The sequence below is a fragment of the Peromyscus californicus genome, unplaced genomic scaffold (genome assembly GCF_007827085.1).
Source record: "Peromyscus californicus insignis strain IS unplaced genomic scaffold, ASM782708v3 Scaffold_17__1_contigs__length_78620276, whole genome shotgun sequence".
Classification (NCBI taxonomy): Eukaryota; Metazoa; Chordata; class Mammalia; order Rodentia; family Cricetidae; genus Peromyscus; species Peromyscus californicus.
Window position 1 is genome coordinate 53579243 of NW_026294469.1, and position 22918 is coordinate 53602160.

Genomic DNA, 22918 nt, shown 5'->3' on the forward strand with positions numbered 1-22918 from the left:
GCCACGCCTCTTCTTGTCATCCCTGCCCTCCCATTGGCTTGCCTTTGCTCTGCTCTGAGAATGCCAGCTATGAGTTAGTTCACAGCATGACTTAATTGCACTGCGGCTCTTCAAACTTTCATCTGATATAAACCTTGTGTGGTGTGTAGACCGGTAATTCCAGCCCTCAGGTGGTCCAGACAGGAGGGTCAGAAGTTCAGGTTTTCTTAGCTACATAAGGAGTTCTAGGGCACCCTGGGCTAGAGACTTAAAAATTTGGTTTCCATGTGTGGTAATTTTTTTTCTGGTTCTTTGAAAAAAAGTTCTTACTGTTATATAATATATCATCTAGACCAGGGAAGTAACCTTTAGTATTAAAGATTGGGGGTACAAAGTCACTTTAAGGCGTGAAGTTTGTATTTTAAGAGTTTGGAAAGTGAACCAAATAGAAAGTTGACGAAACAAAACGGAGGACCCGGGTTCAATTCCCAGCACCCACATGGCAGCTTACAACTGTCTGTTCCTCTAGTTCCAGGGGATCCAACACCCTCACTTAGGCATACACGCAGGCAAAACACCCACACACATAAAATAAAAATAAATAAATCATCAAAATAGGAATAAACCAAAACCCTGAAAGGTTGACTAAATCGGGCAGCTGGCTAGTCAAAAGGACAAATGGTAAACTCCCATCTTTCCAAGGATGGAAGACAGGAATCCATAGTAGGGGCCAGCAAGGTGACTTAAGTGACTGAGCCCTGAGAACGACACTGTGAGAGACTAGCAGCCCTGCTGATACCAGGCCCAGCGAGCCGTCCGTGGTTCTGCCTAAGACTGGCAACCCAAAGGCCTAGATGAATTCTTTTTGCACTAGAAATAACAGTGTAAACAGTGCCCCTCCCACTGTGTATGTGCACGCGCACACACACACACACACACACACACACACACACATACACACACGCGCCAGCGCCTATCTGCCTTGATGAATTCTCCAGAGTGGAAAGTACAGCTCTAGGACCCTCGTCAGACAGGTAAGGCCGCGCATGGATTATGAGCAAGTACTGTTTATTTCCCACAAAATCCTTTAATACAGAGCGAGAAAGATGTGGGGGCAGGAGGAGCCTGAGTTTCAGTGAGTCTGGGCTCTATGTGAGATCCTTTCTCAGAAAACAAACAAACAAAGTTAGGCAATAGTAATGGGAAGAGTAGAGGAACGGGGTGCACGGTGGGTGGGTAGTAGAATTTACAGGAAAGTGTCATACACAACCCCAGCCAACACACTTAAAAACATAGGGCTGATTCATTAGTAAAATACCAATGACCAAAACTGATCCAAGAACAAAGGTAAAGCTGGACAGACCAGTTTCCACAGAAGGGACAGCTAGGGCAGCGGAGAATTGCCATGGAAAAAGGCAGGTAGGCCGCACTGCTATATACATATATTTTTAAGCTATTTCAGCTAACCTTTAAAGAACATAAAGTCTGGGTGTTGCTTCTACTACTCGGAGACATAGTGAAGCACGGAAAGGCTCCCAGTTCACCTGGAGAATCAGCGCAATTGTAATCTAATGTCTTGGTACTCCCAGCATGGGTGGGGGCGGGGCTCATGAAGTCCCACCCCCTAGCTGAGAAGCTGTTGGCAATTGGTGACTGCTGGGTGTGGGGATGGGGACGATGGATTTTCTTCAGGGATGCAGTCCTTGAGAGAGTACCCCTTCTCCTCCAGTGGATGGTTCTGCGTCAATGCATACATAGGCAGCACTAGATGGAATTGATAGGCTTAAAAAAAAAAAAAAAAGCATATGAACTTGGAAGAGTGGTGGAGGGGATAGGAACAGGGAGGGGATAGGCGTCAGATTTTATAAACATTATTATATGCATGTATGAAATTGTCCAAACAATGAAATGCCGACACGCTTTGAAGTTTGGCTTTGTTTTTAAATGAGCCACCGTACTGGGAATGGCACCCCCGCCCTCTGCCAGAGCAGTGACATGCTCTTAAGTGTTGGGCCATCACTGTAGCCCCGGTGCTACATTTAAGCGGTGTAGACTATTACTATCTATGCAATAAGTTTACAATAGCTTATTAGCCAATAAATTTGTGAGAATATTAAAGGGCTAATACATTGTAGTCAGTTCCTCCCCCCAGTGAAACTGTGGTGTGTAAGGCAGGGGACACATCTCATTGTCATCATGTGTCGTATGAATGTATCCAAGGAGACGTGTGCTTGTCAGGGAGGTAGAGACTGATAAAGTTTAGTAGATATTTCTAATACAATCAATCTGAAAAAGCTAAACAGGAAGGAGAGATGAACAGAAGGTCACCAGCACACGTGTGTGTGTGTATGTGTGTGTGTGTGTTTCACAACAGCAGATACTCAATGAAAGTCAAAACTCTCAAACTGTTTCATTTCAAATTATGGATCAACAAGAGGGTCCCCCTTTTCAATTGTTTAATATTCTATTAAAGGCTTACTGAAATGTTTGTAGGCCTGGGATTCCAAGAGCCTGTAAGGAAAGACAGGTTCTAAACCAATAAGAAAGGTTATCAAGGGAGCTAGATTTAAAATACAGATAAACATTTTAGGAAGATGTCTGTTCTTTCAAAGACAAATGCATGGAAATGCAAGGTAACTGTTTGTCTTAGAGTTTCTGTTGCTGTTAGAAAGCACCATGACCAGAAACAACTTGGCAGGGAAAGAGTACTTTTCATCTTACAGTGCCATCACTGAGGGAAGTCAAGGCAGGAACCGAAGCAGAAGCCATAGAGGAACGATGCTAACTAACATGCTTGGCCTACTTTCTTATACCATCCGGGACCACCTGCCCAGTGTGACACCACCCCAGTGATCTGAGCCATCCCACGTCAATCGTTCATCAAGAAAATGCCCTTCAGACTTAACCTACAGGCAAATCTTGAGGCATTTCCTCAGTGGAGGTTCCCTCTTCTCAGATGACCATAGCTTGTGTCAATTGACAAAAAAAAAAACCTAACAGACTCAGTTGACCTCTTGTCATTTTGACACACGAATATATCGCTATTAAAATTCCTTTCTTGTTTGTCCCTAAGATCTCACATTAATCACAATATAAAACATAGTATGACTTTAAAGTTCTACAGTCTTCAGAAGATTCAAATACTTTAAAAGTTCAGTCTCCTTAAAATAGCCAAAAGCTCTTTGAAAATCCAAAGTGTCTCTCTCAGTTATAGGTTCCTACAAACCAAAATCAGTTACATACTTTTTATTCCAAGAAGGAAGAACCAGGGCACAGTCACAATTTTAACAAAGCAAAGCAATATAAATTAAATCCTGTTTTATTTTATATTGTGTCCTCCGTCTGGGATACACTCGCCATCTTCTGGGCTACTCTTGCGCTCTTCCATTCACAGGGCACATAGTTGGTCTCATAGGCTCAGGCCAGATCCACTCCACAGCTGTTGGTGTCCTCATGGTCTTCCCATGGTCCTGGCATCTCCAAAATTCTGTTTTCTGTTACAACTGGGCTGCACCTTCACCAACATCTTCCCCTGGACAATCTTGAGGGTACTCTGACCATGTCACATGGTTCCAAGCCCCTCTTCTCTGCATGACCCCTTCAATCCTGGGGCTTCTACTGCGTCTGAGGCTGCACCCACACTAGCGTCCTCTCCTGGTCTCTCACAGTGCCACTCCTCAGCTGCTGCTCTCCATGACCCCTTCATGCCTTCAAGACCAGTACCACCTGAGAAACTGTTACACATTACCAAGTGCATCGGCTGACACTATGTACAACCTTGGCTCCCACTAGACCATAGCTTCTGGTTGCTGACCCTGAGGAACCACTTCTCAGAGCATTTCACCTCGATGATGCTGGCCTCTTTTTAATCCTCACTAATTTCTCAGTCTCAGTAACCAGGTTTGATTGTCCCAGCAAAGCAAAGGTTTCACCTGAGTGGTTCTGTGCCCTTTTGAAACATAGCTGATTCTTCAGCCCCAGCTGATTAGAACCACGGATTCTTAAGTCAGAATATCAAACGGTCCCAGTTGAGTCTTGAGGGGGCTCTCAGAACTTCCCTTTGAAGCTTCTCAAGCCAGGCCTCCATTATTTGCACACTTCTCAGTATTCCTTATCTTTCAAGCATCCCTCCAGAACGTCCCATTAAGTTCTGAGCACGCAGTGATTTTTTTTTTTAGCCCCAAGTCCTAAATATGTCCACAGTCCTTCCCCAAATGGTCACATCTTTCACAGCAATGTCCCACACTCTTGGTACAGTTTCTGTCTTCATTTTCTTTCTGTTGATGTGATCACACAACATGACAGATCAACCTGGGGAGCAAAGCGTTCATTGCAGTCTCCATTTATGTGTAGTCCATTACAAAGGGCAGTCGGGACAGGACTCAAGGAAGGAACTTGGAGACAAGAACTGAAGCAGAAGCTGTGGAGGAACACTGCCTCCTGGCTGGTTCAGCCTGCTTTCTTTTGCCCAGGGGTGGCACTGCCCCAGTGACCTGGGCCCGCCTCCATCAGCCGTCAACCAAGGAAATGCCCCTACACATTTGCCTAGAAGCCATGTGATAAGACATTTTTAAAATTGAGGTTCCGGTTTCTCAGATGACCCTAGCTTGTGTCAATTTAACAAAAAAACAAAAAACAAAAAAACCCCAACTAACCAGCATACTAGTCCTACATCATCCTTAGTGAAAAATATGCAATAAAATCTGAAGGAATGAAAATAGGAAACACATAAATGTATTTAATACAAATTCATAAGTAAATTCATTGCAATTCTAATTAGAATTTCAGAGGTTTTTTTTTTTAATTGAATAAAAACAATCTTGATGTTCATATGAAAGGATAAATGCATAATTCTGGGCAAGAGCCAAGATGAACGTGACGGGTAGAAAGGCGAAGTGAACGCAGATTTGGCTCACAGATGATCACAGTATGCTGAGAAAACTTTCAAAGCCATGTGGTATGGATTCAGGGGGTCCGAAGAATTTAGTGGAACTAAACAGATAATGCGTGGCTCTCTCACTGAGTAAGGGAGAATTCATACACTCGGTTGCATAGTGTTGAGAGACACGTGTCATCTCCCGGAAAGAACAGGCACCGCCGTCTCTTCATCTGGAGTGGGCGTGGCTGCAGTGAGGCAGGGATGACGCTGTCAGTGTTCTTCTCAGAAATAAGCCCCAGAATCTTCTAGAACCTAAAAGTACGCAGACAGTTCGGTTTTTAAGACTCGACTGTAGGAAACTGATTGTCGAGTCTTGGTGGGAGGAAGGAGTCGAGCAAATTTTCATGCAGATAAGCTGTAGACACTGGAGGCCTATTTTAGTGGAAAAACCTTCTGTGGTAAAAGATACATGATTTAAGTAGAGCGAGAGAGTAGTTACGACAGACAGTGGGTGACTGTCCCTAGAGTTCCAGTAGCTTGGATGGTGGTGAGAACAGCACACTCAGAGGAAAAAGCAATAAGAACTATATTAATAAAGAGGAGCTGAGTGTGGTGGTACGCTCCTGTAATCCCAGGCTGGAAGATTGCAAGTGGACTGTCCCAAAATAAAATGTGTAAACCACAGAGAATAGATGCAGACAAGCAGCAAGCCTGTTTAAAAAAAAAAAAAAAAAACCACAGTACCTCTTGCTAGGAAGTGCAGAGTAAAATGAGACATAACTTGAAACCCATCTGATTAGGAGAGGACAATACTGGTCAGCATGATGTTGGAGATATTGTCATGATACTACTTGGGTTAGTCACGGCAACCAAAAGCGTAGCAGTCTGATATCGTCACATGTATTTATTTGTTTATGGAGGTGGGGGGGCCTGTGTGTGTGTGTGTGTGTGTGTAGGTCAGAGGACAGCTTGTGGGAGTTAATTCTCACCTTCTACCACGTAGCTGGGTATCACACTCTGGTTGTCAGCCCTAGCAGAAAGCCCTTTTATCTGCAGAACTATCTTACTGGTCCTGGCCGACAGTTTTAATGGAAGAAAGACTTGGTTCTTCGTGATTTCAGAGGCTTCAGTCTGTGGGTAGCTGGCACCGTTACCTGGGGCCTGGAGTAAGTCTGAACCACGTGAAGGAGGAGGCTGTTCGCCTCATGGCGGAAGGAAGTAGAGTGACTCCGTACCTGTCTGGAGCCAGCTTCCTGCTCTTCCCCTTTGGTTCCATCCAGGTGCCCCCGCATTCAGGACAGGCCCTCGCCTTGGTCAGTACTCTAAAAACTCCTTCACAGATGGAATTACAGCTCCACTTGTGTAACCTCCCAGTGCAATGGAGCTGTGACCAAGTTTAACCATCACACCATCATAAGCATGTGGCTCACCCTTGGCTCTGTTGCAAAGCAGACTGCAGTGTGTATTACAGTAAAATTCATTGACCTCTCACCTGCTTCCACCTACAGCTCTTTTAGAAATTAAAGTGCACACAGCCCTATGTATAAATAGATCTATTTTGCCGTCTTAGGAGCAAAATACTGACAGTCTGAACAGCCATGAGTTGAAAATGGCTGACTTATGGAAAATTTGTGCTCTTCAATATCATACAGTCATCCTTGGGAGGAATTAGAACTGTGTCTGATTGGCTTTGATCTCAGGAGACTTCAAAGTGTGAGCATGGGGAAAAGCTGGAAATGGTTCTGGTCTGAGCTGCGGGGGTGGAGAAGAGGTTGATGTGGGTGACAAGCTACAAGACAGCAGGGACTGCCAAACGTCTCCTCCCTGCCAGATTACCAGCTGAGCTGCTACCCATCTGGCTTCCGTGTCAACCACATCCCATGTTTTCTCCCGTGGAGGAAGCTGCAGAGGGCTGTGGTTTGAGGTTAGAAATCCTGGCTTCGTTCTCTTAGACCATGGATTCTTTTTTCTTATTCCAGCATGCTCTTGAGTTGGTCTCCTGATATCCTCCTGGATTTTCTGAGCGTATTAGTTAAATTTCTCGTTTTGTTTTTTTCTGAGACTCTGTCTGTGTACTGCTTTCCAGCACTTGACATGGCTTGGGTGTTTTTCAAAACCCCATTAGTGTAGCTGGGACATCATCCCACATCTGACCTATCTTGAAAACCCCAGTGGTGTTCATTGATACATCTGTGGTTTCTGTAAAAAAAAAAAAAAAAATGACTAGACTTGAATCTTGGATCCAAGGGGCTTTGAACATTTCCTAGTGTTGGGCTAGGCAGATAATTCAGTTGATAAAGTGCTTGCAACCATCGTTTAAGAGTGCCCCCAACCCATGTGAGAACAAAAGCTGGGATTGTTGACATGGTACTTGTAATCTCTAGTGAGATGGAGACAGGAGGATCCCTGGGACCCACTGACCATCTAGCCGAGGCCAGCGAAGAGACCCTGTGCCAAAAAACAAAGCAAAACAAACAAACAAACAAACAAAAACACAGGTGCATGGCATCTGGGGAACAGTGGCCAAGGCAGCACATGTATACATGCATCATCCCCTCCCCACCCCAGTTCAAGGAGAAAGCTTAAGGGATAGGCTCTTTGGGCTCATGGTTTCGGACATTTTAGTCTCTTTGGCTAGAGAAAGCATAGTGAAGTTCAGGGCAATGCGAGCTTTTTTGGGAGACTGTTCATATAGCACAGACCAAGAAGCAGAAGAGGCAGGATGGAGGAAGAGGAGCGGTATAACTAACCTTCAAAGCCTGGCCTGGTGACATGCTTCCAAAGCAGCCAGGCTCCACAGACTCCCCACACAGCATCGCCATCTGGGGAGCGTTCATTCAGACGTGAGCCTGGGGAGACATTTCAGAGTGGACACTGAGAAGTTGCCCACTGGTTCCAGCTGGTTCCAATTGGTGATGAGAGAAGCATCTCTCCTGTGCTACCCCGTTTATCAGTCTTTGTTCTTTGGCAGCGGGAAAGGAGAACCCATCACTTTTCTGTCTTTAAGTAGTTGAAGTACCCAGTACTCTTAGTGCTTTTTCATTTCCTCTTTTATGAGTACTCACTTGTAGCCTTTTGTCCATTTTCCTCCAGGTTGTTAATTTTTCATTGATTTTTTAAGTTCTTTGTAAAAAGAAAGCAAGTGGATTTGACTACTTGTTTATGTGACCAATGCTAACACTTGACACACACACACACACACACACACACACACACACACACATAAATATATATATATTATATATATGACACTTTTAACATTGTGTTTTTCAGTATATCCCTTCTGAGGTGACTTGGAAAGTTAACAATTATTTATAGCATTCTTTATTCTTATTAAAGATAAGAAGGGGTTTTCCCCTCTCATTGGAAAACTTACACAAGTTTCTAAGTCTAAAAACAAACAAGGAGAAAACCATCAACCACAGCCTCACTGCATACCGGGACAGCTTATTTCTGTTTGTTTTTGGGAGGGAGTGTGGGTTTTTCTGTGATTGCCCTCATAATGTTGTCGTTCAGTCCAACATGTGATACATAGGACATTCTGTTTTCTGAGTGTTTGTCTTATTTTGTCACGTCTGCTGGAAGTTTCTAGTTTCTTTACAAAAGTGGGAAAAAAATGTGAATATCTAAACTAGATTTTGTATTTGTGTTTCGTCCTTGGAAATGGGATTACTAAATAAAAGAATCTGGAGATTTAAATGCTTTGTTCCATATTTCATTTATTTCCTACTTATGTTCCTGTCAGCATGAAGAGTCATTGAGCTCACTTCAAAAATCAGAGACTTGGGAGACACATTCAGAAAGAGTCAGGTAGAGAGGAACTTGAAAGGTTTAAGCGATAGCACGGCCAGTGAGTAACGAGTCTTTCTCTGTCCTGCCAGCCAGCTCCCAAATAATGACATGGAGACTTCTTATTTATGAAAACTCAGCCTATAGCTTAGGCTTGTTTCTATCTAGCCCTTATAACTTAACCCATTTCTATTCATCTCCATGCTGCCACATGGCTTTTGGCTTTTACCTCTCTTTTTGCGTGTCCTGCTTCCTCTGTGTCCAGCTGGTGACTCAGCCTTTCTTCTTCCCAGAGCTCTGTCTTATCTGGAAGTCCCACCTATATCTCCTGCCTAGCTATTGGCCGTTTAGCTTTTTATTAAACCAGTTACAGTGACATATCTTTGCACAGTGTAATCAAATATCTCACAAGGCCAGTAGGGCTGGGAAAAGTGGTAGAAATGAGGTTTAGGGAGTGGGTAGGAGCCTTTAAGGAATTTGCATTTTTATGATTGAGGTTGTAAGAAGTGGGCCTCTTTACTGCCAGAAATGTGAGTGGTTTGCTGTGGTTTAGTGTCGCTGGTTAGAATGGCCCCAGGCCAGTTAGGAGGCTGATACAATAGACCCTCCCTTCCGGGGGTGGGTATGTCTTCGACACCTGAGTGGTGGCATCACATGTGGAAATGAGGATATAGGTGAGGGCTCAGTGGGACATTAGAGTCCTTTCAGGTGAAGGGCTGGGGATGTGAGAAAAAAGACAAGGACAGAGTATGACTGACAGCCCCTGAGGTGAGGTGGGCAGTGGGGAGATGGAACACATTGAGATCTTCTGTGCCTGTTAGACCTTCAAGTGAAATGAACCGGGAGATGGGCCAGTGTTGAGTGAACATCATGGAGTTCACAATGTGTTTGGGGTTCTGTCTAGATAACTGCCCTGAAAACTCAAGATTAGGAATTCAGTCATTCCACAAACTAGGGACTGTCTATAACCTGCCAAACCACAGAGGTTGGGGGAGCTAGGGGTATACAGATGTGGGATCCATGTGCTTTGGGCAGAGGTGTGTGCAGCCTTGTGTACTGAATGATATTTAAAAATTCAGGGGCCCTTTCCTCCTCTTGGTAAAACCATGTCCTTTTTTCAGTACTTTGGTAAATGCATGAGGATGTGATCCTGTTAACGTGTGAAGGACCTTAACCACACATACATCCTTTTTTGAGGCATTGGAACCAAAAGCTAAACCAAGGCAGGAGAGTCTGCTGGAAGACCTTGTGAAGAAGTTCAAGACTGGTGATAGGAGTCATCAAGCTCTGCCCGTGTTACATAAAGAGTTTTGCCTGCACCGCGTCAACCTTGTTTTGCTCGGTTTCCTTCCTCCCCCACCAAGTGTCCCAGTTTCTCTTCTACTGTAGCTGATTTTGAGCAAGACACAGAAACCTGGGCTGTTCCATCGAGCATCTGGGTTCTCTGTATTTGGTTACTCACCCCTTAAGAAGTGGCAGTACACAGTCACATCGCCATTTTTAAATACATTTTATTAATCATAGCAGATGAGATGGAAGGATAAAATACAAGCCGTCTACCTATAAATCCGAGCAGCCTGGGAGATAAAATTGCTCACCACCTTGTCTTTCTGCAAAGCCCTTTGGCTATGTTTATAATTAGAGATGATGGGACAAGTTTGTGAATTTGACATGAACAGTATTTTATGGTAAACATTCCACGATAGCTTATATATTTTTAATAATTTTCAGAGCCTGCATGTTATAGATAAATCACGGAGGATCTTTAGGGAAAAATCCCTGAAGATTTCACTAGTTGGCAGATCCTTTTAAGATTAAAAACAAATAAAAACACAAAACCTGAACTATCTTTAGAACACTAAGAAACACAAATCTCATGTTCTTAAGATCTTGTTTTGACTGAAGTTGCTCTTAACTTTTCATATTCCTTTTGGCTGTGTTACCCAAACTTTAATTATCTTGAAGTATCCTTTTCCATGGCTCAAGAGACAGATGGCTCAGTATTTAAGAGCACTTGATGCTCTTGCAGAGGACCTGGGTTCAGTTCCCAACACTCACATCAGAGGCTTAGTATTGACTGAGCCTCCAGTTCTAGGATATCCAGTCTCCTCTTCTGACCCCCATGGACACCTGCATGTACCTGGTGTGCACACATGTGCATACACACACACACACACACACACACACACACACACACAAAATGATCAGTCATAAATTTACATCTTAAATTTCATTGGAACATATTGATCTAATGTCACCCATTTATAAGACCTAGATGTGTAAGGGGTGTGTGTGTGTGTAAAACAGGTTTGCCTCTTCACGTAGATAGAAGGCACTGGGCTGGGGTCATTTCATGAAATGCCTAATGTCTGCCCTACAAGCAGGAGGCCCTCGGTTCCATCCTTCAGGACCCACATTTAAAAGATGATTTGAAGCCAGGCGGTGGTGGCGCACGCCTTTAATCCCAGCACTCGAGAGGTAGAGCCAGGCGGATCTCTGTGAGTTTGAGGCCAGCCTGGGCTACCAAGTGAGTTCAGGAAAGACGCAAAGCTACACAGAGAAACCCTGTCTCGAAAAACAAACAAACAAACAAAAAAAAGATGATTTGATTAATAACGTTTATAAGACCTAGCTTATAAATTACCCAGTTGTCTAAGAATAATAAACAGTGTTGATCCGTTGTTTGGTAATAACATCAGAAGTGCCCAGGAGTCATCCAAAGCTGCGCATTTAATTGCAAATAATAGAGAATTGTGGAAACATCATAAATATTGTATGGGCATTCCTAGGATTGAATCCAGGGCCAAGTGCATGCTGGGCAAGTCCTCTTCCTCCTCCTCCTCCTCCTCCTCCTCCTCCTCCTCCTCCTCCTCCTCCTCCTCTACTTTTTATATTTGAAATAGAATCTCAGTAAGTTTCCTAGGCTAGTTTTGAGTTCCCTCTGTATCTCTGTCATGCCTTTAATTTATGATCCTACCGCTTCAACCTCCAGAATGGCTGGGAATAGCTCTCTCTGTTTTACTGTTATACCACCAGGCAGCCTCAGTGTGGTTTTTAGATAATAGTTTGAAATGTCATTTGGAAAAGAAATGTCTCTTAAGAGTTAAGCAAGAATGAAGGCTTCTGGCAGGCCCTTCCCTGGTCATCCTCAGGTGTCCTTCCTGTGGCCTCTCCTTGATCAGTGACGGCTCCGGGCCATGCCAAGAAGGACAGTTTCTTTGCTCCAGGTGCTGATGGTATGTTGCCCATATTGTGAAACTGAGGATCATCAGTCTGAAGACATCAGCTTCTTCCTGTTTATCAAATCAGGAGCCTTTGCTTTTCTCAGCCTGGCATGTGCCTCCGGAGCGTCCATGCGGGAAATGCTAAAGCCACCATTTCGTTCCTCTGATTCTCCCCTATTCAAGGCAATGCGATTATTCCTTCTCCCGTGGCGCCTCAGAGTGACATCCAAGGCCACCACCGCTGTGCTCTGCACTGGGTCCTGTCCTTTAAAGCAGTGGCCTCCCAGAGACATTGAGCAGTATCTGTAGGGGTTCTTGGTTCTCACGCCTATGAAGATCTGCTACCCAGTGGACGGTGGCAAGGATGCTGAAACACATCCTACAGGGCACATGATGCCCCTCACCCCCAAAGCAAACCAAGAGTGATCGCATCTCAGTATCCACAGTAAAAGGCTAAGCTTAAACTGTTTTAGACAGACTCTCTGGCCTGGCTGTGTCCCCTTGGTTATCTGAGGTCTTGTCCCTGTCACCTCTCGCTGTCGTCTTGAGTAGGGGCACTATAAATTTGGGGAAACAAAACACGGGAGGTCAGGCTGCTAGGACGGTTCTAGGTTATTCTAGTTAGTAGGAATATGGTTCTTGGATTGATTCCACTCTTGGGTATGCCACTATTGTAGATGGGCCCTAATACCTTCTTATAGTCAAAGAGAATTGAATGTAGACTTCTGGCCACTGCTAATTAAAAACTAAATCATATATATATATGCATGGCTTAATTTAGTGCTGTGATTGTTAAATGACTGGTCAGTGGCACAAGCTGGTTTCAGTGGGCTCCAGAGAAGGACTCAGTTGACCTGGGAATCCTTGTTTGATACGTTTGAAGTGGAGGGGAGCCTTTGATGGGGAAAGGTCTTGCCCCTCTCTAGAATGAAGCTCTTCCACTCAGCTTTCCAAACAGATAGATCTCTTGCCGGGCAAGAAGGGAGGGAGCGTGGAGTGAAGTGGACGCCTGTGAATCAGAAGTCCACATGGATGGCATTTTTCTATTAATACTTGGCATAAGTCATTCCTTACCTAGCATACTCATTGGCTAGGTTTGCCATGACTGAGTGCCACAGCTTGTGTGGCTTCGGCATCACACGTATTTTTTTCCCTCACAGTTCTGCAGGCCTCGAGGTCTTAAAGTCAAGGTGTTTGAAATCAGGCTTGGTTCTTTCTTTCTCTCCTTGGCTGTCAGTGGCCATCTCCTTCCGGTCTTCCCTCTGCCTGTTTGTGTCCTGATTTACCTTTTATAAGGCCACAGTCACATTGGGTTAGGACCCACCCTACTGACCTTATTTTAACTTTCTTGCCTCTTTCAAGGCCCTATCTGTGGGTAGTCATATTCTGAGGCACTGGGTTTAATGAAAACCGTGGCATATGATTTTCGAGGATGGGAGTTCAACCCACCACAGGTAGCATTTAATTGGAAGTATAGGTGTTTTCTATGATTTGTGTGTGTAGGCACAGATGCTCAGATGTGTCCACATTTGTGTGGGGGTCAGAGAACAACCCCCAGTGTTGTTCCTCCCATGCTGTCTACCTTGTTTTTTGAGACAGGGTCTCTCACTGACCTGGAAGTCTCTAAGTGGGCTAGTCTGGCTAGCCAGTGAGCCCCAGTAATCTGTTTCCACCTTCCTCGTGAAGGGATTACACATACATGCCACATGCCCAGACTTTTTTTTTTTAAATGTGGGTTCTGAAGGATGGAACTGGGTTGTTTATGTGAAGAGGCAGAGTGTTACACACACACACACACACACACACACACACACACACACACCACACACACAGATAGACCTTACACATCTTGTTTAGGTGTGCTTGCTTGCAGGGATTTGCGATCCTTCCATGGCTTCCTCTTCAGCTCCCATCTGTCTCCCAGGCTCCTTCCGGGAGTTCCTGGCTGGCTTCCCTCAGTGGTGGACAACAATCAGGAAGTGTAAGGAAAATAAACCCTTTCAACCACAAGTTTCTTTTGGTCATTGTTTTATCACAAGAGACGGCCAGCCAGGGACAGGTGGTCAGGTTGCCCACATACCGAGTGAGACATTGTACATAGAGAACGAGGCAGAGCGCCTCAGCTTCCTTTGCCTCTGGGGACCTGGGGTAGGGGTGGGGGCTGAGAACTGGGATGGTGGGTTTGTAGGAAGGGCTCATCTTTCCTGCAAGACCCAGTCTCACCTGCTGTTTCTTTTCAGAGTGGTGGTCATAGGATGGCTATTTCTGTAGCTACGTGAAGCTCTCTGAGAGCGAGCCAGGAAGTTGGGCTTTCCAACCTGCTTGGTGTGGGGCCCAGCAAAGAGAACAGGACAAAAGCTGAGTGAGCCTTGAATAGAGTGAGTGAAGAGTGGAAGGCTGATCCCCCTGCCTGTCCAGAGAACCAAAGCTCTAAGCAAGCCAGACAGCCCAGAGAAACAGACAGTTGGTCACAAGACCACATGACCTCTGCTCACATCCCATTCTGGGTTCATCGATCCTTAGAGGACTGTCATTTGGACCAAAGACACTCTAAGAATGACTGCAGGTAACTTTACTGTAGGGCATTGGGTGAGAGGATTTCAGCTAATTGCAGGACTGGGTGGGGTTACTCTATGCTCAGCTAGGGATGGGGCGGAGCCTGTCTTAACTGCTGTTCCCACCAAGAAGCATTCTGGTCTAGCTGTCATTGAAGTGAATCATCATCAGCACAGGCAGCAAGCGCCTGGCAGGCTTTCTCAGATGTGTTAAAACTTGCTGGTGTTCCCGGAGTGTCCACAGAGGTTGTGTGTAGACACTACTTTGAAGCCAGGAAGGCAGAAGACCAGGCAAGGAGCCTCAGGGTTGCCCAGGTAGACTTCTAGCAACACCAGTCCAGCCCAGCACTTTCCAGCCTTCACATAATGCCTTGTTCGTCTTGATTCCTGAAGACAATTACAGGTAAGAACAAAGACACCACTGTAAGTTCGTTATGTGGGTGTGTGGCATCCACTGGCACCGAATTTGATTTTGTCATAATACTGTTTTCATATCAGCGGCGTTACTCTACCACATACCAAGAGTTTCCATTGTAATAAATGCTTCTGAGGGTTAGCGAGGGCCGGCCTGTTCCTTCCTTATATGTAAACGGTTGGTAGACAAGCCTGAAAGGGGCTGTGACCTGAACCCTGATCGGTTTTTGCTTTCTTCTCTATCTTGACGGTTTAGAAAAATGTATAGTGTTCATCGCCCAAAGGAACACAGGAAGGCCGCTTTGGATATCTTTTAAATCTAATGAAAGTGGCCACCCCTTAAATTCTGTGACCATTGTCTTCTGATAGAAATCATTGCTTTGGGCAGAACACTCAAAAAGCTTCCTGTTATGTGTTGAGTCCCTATTTCTGTGATGTTTCATTGCAGAGGAGGGAGATCCCAGGTGTCCTTGGCTTCCAGTGAAATACCATCTTAGGTCATGCCGTGGTTTACTTAGAGAAGACTCGTGGTTTATATTCCAATCGTTACATGGCGGTCCTTACTTCCCATCAGGACTTGGCTTATGTAACTTATGTGAACTGAACTTCCCAATGTTTTGTTTTTGAGAGAATCAGAATGAAAGCCCACAACATGTTCAACTGAAACGTCTTTCGTGTCTTGCTGTCGTTTCTCATGTATGTTACTCATGCGTGCAGATACTCAGTGTGATTGACATGTGATATTTGTTTCTTTACCGGCTCGTCTGGTGATTCATAAACTGTTAGTTTAGTAGTGTGTCCGTAAGCCTGGAATAAATGAGTGTGTACCACGCCTTCTATTAATGAGCCTGGTTACTTTCCATGGGTATTCGAATAGGGATGAAAAATGGCTCAAAAACGTGACGTGTTAGAAGCTACCGTCAGATCTGAGTTGATCATCATCCCTTTATTTCCCATTGGAAAGTACATTGGTGACATGCATTTGAATTAGATTAGATTCTGGCAAGGGGGCAGCAAATAACTGAACTATATAAATGAAGAGGGGATTTAAAAGACAAGGTGAGCTTCTTTCCCCATGCGAAGCTGAAGACAGTAATGATGATATCAGGAAATGAGGAAGAGCAAGGCTTGTTATTTAATTAGACAAGAAAAAGGAAGCAAGAGCTGGTGCCTTGGCTTTCTTAGGCTTTTTCACAAAAATTGGCTTTTCTACTCAAAAAGCCTTTGTGGAATCAAGTATTGCAACTGAATGTGGCAGGGGTTCCATGAACTTCTGCCTCTGAAGAGTGTGAGTACCTCCATAGTCCAGAGGAGCTGTGTGCTGGCCTGAGATGCTGGGATTCCTGCCTTGTGGAAGGTAGCTTTCTTGGTTACGATGTGGTGGTTGGGGATGGAGGACTGTGTTGATTTTCTACATTGTACTCCAGGTGTTTTGTTTTGCTTTATTTTTCATTAGTCTAAACCTGCTAGGACTTTTTCCAAGCAGTTTTCAATCATAGCTATTTACAGAGCCTTTTCTGAGCCAGGGAGAAATGGAGTTGGCTACTTACTGGTAATGTAATTGTTGTAATTCTGCAGAGGGCTTACGTACAGGTAGGTCACTGAGGATCCCAGGTACCTGAGGTCGTTCACCTTGGAGTCACCCAGCTCAGCATGTGTTCTTAGCTGTTTTCAGAATCTATTTGTACTGTGTCCCCGGTGGCGCAGAATTCTGCAGAGGGCTACTCGGCGTGCTCTCACCTCAGTAAATATTTGAGCTTCCCTTGTACCTGGCCTGATCCGCTTCTGAGGGGGCACAGATGGGCAGTGGCTAGGCAGGCCCCAGGAGCCATCCATCCTTCAGGCCAGTGGTTCTCAACCTTCCTAATGCTATGACCCTTTAATTCAGCTTCTCATGTGGTGGTGACCCCCAATCATAAAATTAATTTTTTTGTTACTTCATAATTGTAATTTTGCTACTCTTATGATTCATAATTTTAAGTATCTGCTATTGGACCCCAAAGGGCTTGCGACCTACATGTTGAGAACTACCACCTAGGTACAAATGACTCCCATCAGCAGTCCTGAAATTTAAGGAGACCCTGTTTCCCACCTTTTTTTTTTTTTTTTGGAAATCCTGGGATTCTGGGATCCAGTCACCACTCCTCCCTGAAGAGGTCACCAGAAATGAATCCACCCAGCTAACCATGGGATATAATCAGGTAATCACAAACTGCTTTCTCACGGCTGAGACCTAGGCCAGCCGCTTTGTTCACTGTGGCTATTAGAAGAAGGCTTAGAGTCCACGTGCTAATTGACATGCCCCTGGAAAACAAAGGATTGATTTTTCTTCTAGAAAATGGAAGAACACGTGGGCGTTTCTGGAAAAGCCCATGACATGGCACCACCCCTCAGGCAGTCAGTGGGATTTCAGACCAAGTGAAAATGCAGACTTGACAGATTCAAGTATAATCGGTGGCTTCCATAGAGCTACCTAAAACAGCCTGCTGCTTCCTATGATGTAAGCCGTCTGACTCACCGGCTCTTACTCACACGGCCCCGCTGCAGGCAGAGAATCACATGCAATTATAAACAGCCTCTTCTGACCCTGGTCAGTGACTAGAAACCTTGTCACAGAATTGGAAGGCACGTGACTATGAATTCCTGGGCAGAGGCCTTTCCGAATCCCAGGGATGTGATCTTTGGGGTCTGTGCCAATGTAGGGGTTTGAAATGCTCAGCTCAGTTAGCAGGAAACAAGCTTCAGACTCAGGGATGTCTGGCTGGGTAAGAAATCCGACGTGACAGGCTTCCAGAGTATTAGTCTATTCTGTATTCTTTTTGTTGTTGCTGCTGAGGTTTTCCGTAGAATAAGATCTGAGGTCAATGAGTAAATGATTTATCTGAAATAGGCTTATTCTCTCTCGTATTGTGTTTAAGTAACTAAGTCATTGAATACACGATTTAAGCACTTGCCTTGCTCACTGCTTAGAAATAAATTCTCTTCTCATTCTTCCAGCACTTCAGAATGAATGGTAGCTGTCTCTTTAGCTTCTGAGGAACCTATTTCTTACACTTACTTGTCAGCTTTTGTTGGACTTTTTTTTTTTTAATTTACTCTGATTTTTACTTGGTTTGTTTATTTCAGAGTGTATGTATTAGCAGTGCTGTAGCATTGGGCAAAGTGAAGATATTTCTCAAAGACTTGATTCGTAAGCCTAATCAGGATGGTAAACTAGTCTGCCTAATTGTGGTCGCTGGTTACAATTAATTAGTATGCTTCTTGATTCTTCATTGGTGGGAAACCCTGCAGCCCAAGTGGAGTCCTTCTGATCCTGGAGAGCTCTGCTTCTACAAAAGAAAAGAACTTGGCTGCTAAGAAGATAACAAAAGCTGGTGGGGATGAGTGTCGGAGACACGCCCAGAAAAGGGCGGAAGTGGAGAAGGAGAAGATTCACGTCAAGGCCCTGTCACCTCTTGTTTGGAAATGAGAGTCCCCAGAGATGATGCATTCATTCCTCCTTAGGAATAGCGCCATGAAAACTTGATTCTGAGTGTTACATGGGGCTGGGAGATTTGATGACAGAGCTCCGTACAGCGATACCCAGTTACGGAAAGAAAGCTCAAAAGTCCCACAGTGAGATTGAGCAGAGAAGAGAGGATGAGACGGGGTGCAGCCCGCGGCCCCCGCCTTAGGGCTCCCTCCTGCCTTCTCCATAGCTTCCTATGGTTGCCTAATCTTGGGTCCTCCCTGAGTGACAATTAAGTTGCTATTGTGTTGTGTGTATACACATCTATATTTAGCTTTGCTTATTTGTGTTAGGGGAGGGAAGACATGTGATGATCAGGGAATAAAATAGAAAGCATTCCCTAAGATCCTAACTGAGAATGCACGAGTTAAGAGTCTCAGTGGCCTCCTGGCTCTGAGGTGAAGCACACTCATTTATCTGACCATTATGTACTGAGTCCTCTGGGGGCCACTCCCTCCACAGGTGCTGGAGAGGCCGGGAGCTCATTAGGGAGGAGGGCCTGGGCCAAGGACTTGCCTCTCTGCCTGCAGGGAACCTTCAGCCTGCTGGGCCTGATTAACGATAATAATCGAGTCCACAGATCATATACTTAGGATGGGGTTAGGAGCCATGAAGAAGTATAGTCGAGGAAGGACATGGCAGTTACTTGAGTAGGTGTACTCTTCTAAGTGTCTGCGGTTTCTTCTGCGCCTCCTGGTGTCCAGTCTGATTGGTTGTGATTAGAATGGAAGTTGTAGCTGACACTAGGTTCATGGTAAGAAGCCCGCTTTAACAAATTTCTGAAAGCATCATGTGGTGGTGGTATTGTGTTCCCCAAAATATTGTGCACGCTAATAAACTTATCTGGGGTCAGAGAACAGGACAGCCACAATATTAAACATAGAGGATAGGCAGTGGTAGCACATGCCTTTAATCCTAGCATTCCAGAGGCAGAAATCCCTCTGGATCTCTGTGAGTTCAAGGCCACATTGGAAACAGCCAGGCATGGTGACACATGCCTTTAATCCTAAGAAGTGAGCCTTTAATCCCAGGGAGTGGCGACAAAAACAGAAAGATATATAAGGCGTGGAGACCAGAAACTAGACGCTTTTGGCTGGTTAAGCTTTCAGGCTATGAGTAGCAGTTCAGCTGAGATCCATTTGGATGAGGACACAGAGGCATCCAGTCTGAGGAAACAGGATCAGCTGAGGAACTGGTGAGGCGAGGTGGCTGTGGCCTGTTCTGTCTCTCTGATCTTCCAGCGTTCACCCCAATACCTGGCTCAGGTTTGATTTTATTAATAAGACTCTCTTAAGATTCCTGCTACAGTTTCACTCCTAAGGAAGCTGCAAAATATTGTGCCGGGGGTGGGGGTGGGGGTGGGGGTGGGGGTGGGGGTGGGGGGCTGTGAATGCTGTTGATCTTAGAGCAGAATGGAAAGATACTGCGAAAGCAAATTCCCTGTCACTAGGGATACTCAAGAATCCTCTGTTTGAGATGGGACACTAGAACCTCTCACTGCATCCGTGGGAAAGTCTCAGGATGGAGTCAGTTTTTCTGCCCTGTCAAAGGGAGCAGTAGGTCACAGACGTAAAGGACTAAAGTTATGTCTGGTTCCTTGATGGTCAGAGTGGATGAAGAACGAAGACATAATTGCTCCTAGGTGTGGCTGAGGAGAAGGGTTTTATTGTAGATAAGAGGGAGAGTTCAGCCAGAGGCATGTGGAAAGATCCAGACTGAACAGGGCCATAACAGGAGTAGGCGGGGGAATGAGAAGAGAGAGGGGCAGGAGAGGGGGGGCACTAGGAGCCAAGAGCATAGGACCAACAGACCATTCGGCCAAAAGGACAGGTTTATCTAGGAAAGAGAAGCTGAGAGGGGGGATTGAAGCCCTTGAGCTGGAGAGGTTTAGGGGGAGGAAAGGCCTGTCTTCATCCAATAGGTAACTGTTAGGACTCTTCATGCACACTGGGCAGTCCCAGAAAGTTACCCTGTGGCCAGCACCCCCTTCACATGGGAGTCTTCTCTTCTCTGCTCCGTTCCCTGGGAATGCTGCTTCTGTTGATCCGTCTTGGAACCCCGTGTACACAGTTTATTCCGCATTGTCTGCTGTCTCTAATTGTCCCTTCCTGCTAGTTTGTGAACTCCACAAGGTGTAGGGCGTTTCCTCTGTCTTCTTCCCCGGGGTTCCAGACAACTGACACTCGTAGGTACCCAGTGCATAAGGAACAAAGGGAAGGGAGGAGAGAGCTGGGTTCCCAGAGGGTCTGGGAAAAGGGAGTCTGTGTGTGGCCTTCCTGTGAGTAGCCACAAGGATTTGATCCTGAGATGAGCTTGCTAGGGCCTGTGGTTTCTTCTGAGTCGTCAATACTGCCCTAAAGGTGAGCTGTCTGTGGGTCACCTTGCTCCACCTTCAGGCATAAGTGTACTGCAATTGCCTGGGTGGCTCTCAGTACTTAGAGGTCAAAGGTAATTGCCAGCCTTTCCTAGGTGCTTTTCTAAGGGTTGCACTTTGACCCCCGCCGCTGTTACAGGAAGAAATCTGTCTTGTCTATCACAGTAACTTGGTGAAGCTCCTCATAGCTATTCCCTGGCATAGCCAGTGATTTACTCGCTGTGGGGTTTCCTACCTAATTACCAATCTGGCTTACAGTGTTCAACATGCTGCAGTTACATGTCCTGCTGTGGTTTTATTTACCCTTAATCCCTTATTGATTACTCTCTGAGGGTGAATTATCCTTCTCTTTCTGCCTCTGGTCCATGGCTATTGGATTTTTTTGTTTCAGATATCAGAAAACCAAAAACTCTCCAGTGAAGGTGTTCGTGTGACTGGCTATTCAATTCTCCTGGTTTAGAAACATTGCATCCAGAATATGAAGCTGTAGGGCCCATAATACAACTAGGAGATTTCCCTCTCCGACATCCTTATCCCTGTTTCCTATGATGCCTAATGTGCCTTAGGGTCCATACCCTCTGAAGGAGTTCATTGTTATGGACTCACTGCGTAGTCACTGGAACATGATATACACAGATGACCAAGACATGGGCCATGTTTGCAGAGAGCTCCCACAACAAGGAAGAAGAATAAACGGTTACTATGCCGATCTGTTCCTGCCAATGGACGTGGGCATGGGGCTAGGACATCTCAGAAACAATGGAGTTTGTCTTCCAAGACATATGCAAGCCAGGTAGTTAGGGTAGGGCAGTTCTAGCAGAGAATGAAACATGATGTGCTGAGAACTCTTAGGAAGGCTGTTCCATTTGGCTGAATTTATAGTGAAACACATGAACAATGGTGTTCAAAGGCAGGCAGCGCCAGAGCTGAGCAGATGGGACAGCAGACAGTTCTGGAGCTGGGCAGATTGTGAATGCTACAGGTTTGGATTTTATGTTGTGGGTTACAAAGCCAGGGAAGGGAATGAGCCCCCCCCCCCCCCACGTTTCGCTTAGGAGATGTGTGTCAATAATCAGCCGTATTCACAAGTTGTGGAAGAGGTTGGGGTTTGAGACTTGTCTTAGTTGGCTTTCTGCTGTTGGGATAGAACACCATGGCCAAAAACAAAAGGATTTTTCTCCTCTTACACCTTGTAGTTCATCCTGAAGGGCAGTCAGTGCAGGAATGCAGTGCAGAAGTTGGTGCAGAGGTCATGGAGGGAGGATGCTTACTGACTTGCTCCCCATGACTTGCTCCACCTGCTATCTTACAGGACCACCTGCCGGGGGTGGGGGGCACCGCCCACAGTAGTCTGGGCCCCTCCATATCAATCATTAATCAAGAAAATATCCCACAGGCTTGCCCATGGACCAGTCTGGTGGGGGCATTTTCTCAATTGAGGTTCTCTCTTCCCAAACGACTCTAACTTGTGCCAAGTTGACGAAAACTAATCAGCAAGACTTTTATCCTTAAGGTGTTTAATCAGTGGGATGGCTAGGAGGGTCCTTCTATATGCCCTAAGTCTCTGCTGGAGCGTGATTAGACTTGGCTCTCACTTGATGGTTAATGATCTTGGAGGAGGAGATACGCTTTGGGGGTCAAGTGAGCCCAGCCAAGGAGACCTACAGAGTGAAAAGAGGTGGGAGATGAAGTCTACGAGACGTGGACATAGACCTTGAAGGTTTAAGTCTGAGTTCTCCCCCTCCCTTCTTTATTGACAGAGGTCTGGTATCTGGCCCAGGCTAGATGACCTTGAACTTCTGACGCTCCTCCTTCAGTGTGCAGGGATTACAGGCACACACCACCACACCCTGATTTATGGTCTCAGTTCTAGATAAGAGCCTGTGTACTCTTACAGGCCTGCCTGCACTCTTCCTCAAGACAGCTGTATTCAGATTGTCTTTGGAGACTCCTCACACCAGTAAAATTGCCGGCTTCCGGCCATCTCACACCGGACCAGAGGCTGCAGTTGGAGCAGGTTCCTGAGTCATTTCTGTGCATATTCAAGTACTGGTAGATGCCATGCCTCTACTACGGAATATCTTTAGTGGTCATGTAAAAGAGGAGGGTTTTTATGGTCTCCATAGAGCTGTTTAACTTTCAGAATCTCCTCAAAATGACAGACTATAGGATATAGGGAATGTAAGCCTAAATAGG

General features: G+C 45.4%; 1 protein-coding gene across 4 annotated transcripts in view; it reads left to right on the forward strand.

Moving 5' to 3' along the window:
- Nedd4l (NEDD4 like E3 ubiquitin protein ligase) overlaps positions 1-22918 on the forward strand; it is a 344790-nt gene that overhangs the window by 159563 nt on the left and 162309 nt on the right. The window contains exon 1 of one of the 4 annotated variants that reach the window (XM_052742325.1): positions 14704-14829. The exons of the other annotated variants lie outside the window; for them this stretch is intronic. The gene's annotated coding sequence lies outside the window, so the exon portion shown is untranslated. Of the gene's footprint in view, positions 1-14703; positions 14830-22918 lie in introns of those variants that run through there. 4 annotated transcript variants of the gene reach the window in all.